Below are 5,024 nucleotides of genomic sequence, written 5' to 3' on the forward strand. Positions count from 1 at the left end.
CTTATCTTATCCTTCAACTAATCCTAATCTGATCATAAATCCTATCTTGCCTCCTTTTAATTAACTAACTTAAGCCCAGCTCGAATTGGGTTGTAGGCCCATTAAGCTTATGTGCTCAATTACCCCTTAACCAACTGCCCAGTTGGCTCTCTTTGTCTAGCGTGAGACCCAAACATTGATCTACACATCAGCCACATGGGTTCAGCCCAACCTTTGTTACAAGGCCTGGTCGAATTCATTATAGAAGACAATGAACACTTGAGTCCATCACTATGGGCTCTTAATGGGCCCAACATTTACATTAAATGGTCATTGGGTCTAGCCACCTTATGAAAACCCAAGGGCTCTGGGCAAATTCAAGATTATCCCATCATGTATTACCCTCAATGGTTTTACACTTAACCTCTTAGCCCATAATGATCAAACACTGCTCGACAAGAGAGGACCTCTCCCTCGACTGCAAGGAACAGTGTTGCACTCTCTACTCACATGGATCCCAAGAATTAGAACCTTTTGCAAACAATTTAAAACCACAATATATATAAGTATATCTCAATATAAATATATTTTGCAAAAACAAATTTCAATGGTTGAAATCAACTATTGGTAGTTTAGGTTTCCATTAGAGAGAGTGCATCCCCAATCATTCACTTTGTCCGACAAAGGGGCTGATCCCATCACAATGATCACCCACTCAGATGAATTGTCAGACTGTCCCAACATACCCAGGTTTTGACCCCCTCTAAGGATCTCACTGATTGGCATATCAAAGACAGCCTGATTTGACACTTAGTGTAGTATCATAATCGAGTCTAGGGGTCAGGTGTAACATTCTAGTTTTTCCCATCTATCTCTAAGGTCTTGGGAAATACTATAATTTTGGTCAAGTTCAGGGTTTTAAGAAAATCCACACTACATATACCTCAAGTCTCACCCTAGCAGCTGAGACAAGCCACTCCAACCAACTTGGCGGCACATCAGTGTTAGCCTTGGTAGGATAAATCTCCCCATATCTATCAAACGGTTGTGAAGATTCTAAACTAATACGAGTCTCATAAGTGTCCAATTTAAGGGTATTATACAGAAACACAACACAATGACATGAATCAATTATATACTTTATTCATTTACAATAAATGTCATTGTATCGGGTTCTCTTCCCATTCTTGATACTCTTTTCTTCAAGCCTCAGAAGCCCTGTCACCCGGACGATCCAAAGCAGGGTTCTTAGCAATTTTGTCCAAATTCTCGAACGTCAGAACTAGCATAAGGTTTCAGAACCAGTCAGTATAATTAGGGCCCTTGAGTTTGTTATCATCCAACAATTTGGTGAAGTTTCCATTTGCCATTTCCGGTAAAGGCAAGGCAAATTTATGAGTCCACAGCCTAATTGATTCATGTCATCACATAGAAAGGGCTTTTAATCTATGTTCCATTTCCAATTTTGGGCATCTCTGAGATTCCCTCGAATCACAGTGACAGAGACAGTTGTATCTTTGGAAATGTGGGAAACCACGTGGGGTGCATGGAGCCAACTGTTTCAGCTGCAAAACCCCACCACCTTCTGTGAAGGATCTCATCTCATCCACTCATCTTATCAGCTTTCCCATTGGCCTTTGTCAGACAAGGTTCAGAACCATTTTTTGCTAAACCTTTTTGTTCAGTAAGTGTTCACCCATCATGTTCATGAATGCCAAGGTACCGTGAGAGAGTCTTCCATTTTAGGATAGACCCCTCCCACATCGGTCTATGATGCCCCTATCATCTCATGAAGCAATCTAGCCAATTGCATTAGTAGATGGATAGTCCAATTTTATGATGCATCCCCACCCACCAATACAACCAACATTCATACTAATGATGGAAGGCCTTTAGAGAATTCATCATATAAAATTCTCTATCAAATGCACTTATATTTATTGGAGGGAACAAAAAACCCCCAAGATTAAATTTAGGTCAAACCAAAGTGTTTTCCACTGGCTTTCATAAAGCCAGATTTAGATGGACCCTAAACGGCTAGGGTTCCACACGACTTCTCTTGGGGAGGAAGCTGATGTTCGGCACACCATGCAGGGAGATCATCCAATGATCTTAAGGACACCATGGCAATGGTGTGCATTCAGCCATGGTGTGTGAAAGAGCCAGTATCGAATCAGCATAGGTGATGAGACCAAAATGAACCCTAATTTTATCCCCTAATATTCACTCTTTTACATTTATTTAGCACTTAAATGGATTCATTACTCTTGTATTTCGATTCAGGGCAATAAATAAGGCAATTGGAAGAAAACAGGGCAAATCGGGTGATTTTGTACAGTTTCGGCGACAGTTACTAATCTGGGCCTAACTCTCAATTCCGGACACCGAATTAGACAATTCAAGAAGCATTAGAAAGATGAAAGGAAGGCCCACAAATTTTATGTTTTGGGTTTTGACAGATTCGGCCCGCATCGAGTACAAAAACGAGCCCAAATTCGGAGCAAGTTCGCAGCCAGACCCATTTCACAACTTAAGCCCAACTCGCAGAAGTACCTTGAAGCAGCCCAACTCGAATTCAAGAATTAAGAGTCCGAATTTCGAATGTAATCTCCAAGGAGAGAGTTTTATCAGATCTAAAGTCTTAAATGTAATCCTAGAGAGATAAGAAGATTGAGATTAGAGCATTAGATAAGAGATAGGATAGGATTAGTTCAAGATAAGATCAAAACTCCCTAAGGATAAGATGATCTCCTAGAAGGAGTTGGAAAATAGCCCTATCCTTTGACTATATAAAGAGGGGGGCGAACCAGCTCTAGCAATCACTCAATCATCCAGCAATCAAGCATCAAGCAACTCAAGAAGATAAGTTCGGCCATGGAGAAGCAAAGCATGGAGATTGCATAGATCATGAGCAGCTAAGCTTCTTTTTTTCTAGTTCAAGGGGGAGGTTCGATTGTGTCATTGTGAGGTTCTGTAGTTACTTTATTTTCTTTCTTTTTTAATTCAAGTATTCATTGGTTCTTGTGCACATTTTTATGGGATGTTAATGTTAATTAGTCTGACAAACTGAATTAATGTTGATTTTCCTACTGCTATCCATGATTTCGGTGATCCGTAATTTTCATGAATAATGGTACAAGTAGCAATTAGGTTGATATCTTTTTGGGTCAATTGTTCATGACAGCCTTTGACCAATGTTTTAACATGGTTCAACCTAAAAGAATCGATGGAACAAAATTCAGTAATTGCAGCTATCTCAATTATTGTTATTTTGGTTTAACTATTTTCACAAATCTTAATGCTATCATTGTTTAATATGGAACGCTATCGTACCCAGTTGAGTGGTGATAAGTGTTGATCGAATGCTGGGTTTGGTCAACTGAATTAGGAAAACACAAGGTTTATTATGGCTATCCTAATAAATCTAAGGTTAAATGCCTGAATTGCAAGAATGCTGAAGTGTACCTAGGATCGATGGTCAATCGATTCAACTTGAACCCTTGAACCAGAATTCGGTAAGACTGATTTTTCTCTTTGTTTGTTATTCTTTTAATTTTAGTTATTTAATTTTCCCACACAATTACTTTACCCATTCGGCTTAGAGATTACTGATTTGCTCCCTGTGGGATTCGACCTAGAACCACTTTTACTGCAAATATTTTATTGTGGAACTAGTACTAATTTTGAGGGCTTCGACAAACCCGTCAAAATTTTGGTGCCGTTGCCGGGGAGCAACTTTAATTTCTTAGCTATTACCTTCCTCTTGTTAACCTCTTTTTTTTTATGACCCGTGCTTCTCAACGAGGTGAACTCGAGTACAATCCCGAAATTGAGAGGACCACCCGTCGTTTAAGAAAGGAGGCGAAGCAAAGGAAGGATCGTTCACCAAAGAAGGTGAATTCAGATTGTGATCTTCCCATCTTCGAAGAAGTAGAAAGAATGGCTGATAGATAGAGGACATTAAGGGAGTTGGCTGCACCAATTCTGAACCAACAACCTTTATGCATCACGTACCCCACTCTTGAGGTAGCCTTTGAACTCAAATCTGGTTTGATTCAATTATTACCTCTGTTTCATGGTTTCCCCGGTGAGGACCCTCACAAACATCTAAAGGAATTTCATGTCGTCTGTTCAAGCATGAAACCCCATGGTATGACCGAGGACCAAGTAAAACTCATAGCCTTTCCATTTACTTTAAGAGATAAAGCAAATGATTGGTTGTATATTCTCCCTCCCGGTTCTGTACGCACATGGGATGAGATGAACAGGATATTTTTAGATAAATATTTTTCTGCATCCCAGGCTGCAAATATAAGAAAAGAAATATGTGGAGTTCGGCAGTTTGGTGGTGAGACATTATATGAATATTGGGAAAGGTTTAAGCAACTTGTTGCTAGTTGCCCCCACCACCAAATTCCTGAGCAATTGTTAATCTAATACTTCTATGAAGGGCTTCAGCCCATGGATAGAAGTATGGTCGATGCAGCCAGTGGAGGAGCCTTGGTGAACAAGACACCCGAAGCGGCCAGGGAGTTAATCTCCAACATGGCCGAAAATTCACAACAGTTTGGTGCTAGGACAGACGGTACCATTAGACGGGTTAATGAGGTAAGCAATGTAAATTTAGAAAATCAGATTTCTGACCTAACTGCTTTGGTAAGACAACTCGCTGCAGGACAAGTACAAACTGCCAGGGTGTGTGGTATCTGTTCGATTCCTGGCCATCCTATGGACATGTGTTCATCATTGCAAGATGGTTCGATGCAGCAAGTCAATGCCATAGGAGGATTCCCGGGCCAACCCCAACAAAAGTATGATCCCTACTCCAATTATTACAATCTGGGGTGGAGAGATCACCAAAACCTAAGCTACGGGAACCAAGGAGGACAGCAGCAATACCAGCCCCATTTTTTCAGTCGACAGCCCCAGTTTTCAACACCCATCACAGCGCAAGGCCAACCCTCGAATTTAGGTATGTCATTAGAAGATATAGTTAAGGCTCTAGCTACTAATACTCAGCAATTTCAACAGGAAACAAGAGCCAG

General features: G+C 40.6%; 1 non-coding gene across 1 annotated transcript; it reads right to left on the minus strand.

Moving 5' to 3' along the window:
• Positions 1-4,287: 4,287 nt before the first annotated feature.
• On the minus strand, positions 4,288-4,394 carry LOC148874029 (small nucleolar RNA R71). The gene has a single exon (XR_016106414.1). It is a non-coding gene; the product is annotated as a small nucleolar RNA R71 (small nucleolar RNA).
• Positions 4,395-5,024: the final 630 nt, after the last annotated feature.

The sequence above is a fragment of the Nelumbo lutea genome, chromosome 1, assembly GCF_056320005.1.
Source record: "Nelumbo lutea isolate HS-2025 chromosome 1, American lotus-T2T, whole genome shotgun sequence".
Classification (NCBI taxonomy): Eukaryota; Viridiplantae; Streptophyta; class Magnoliopsida; order Proteales; family Nelumbonaceae; genus Nelumbo; species Nelumbo lutea.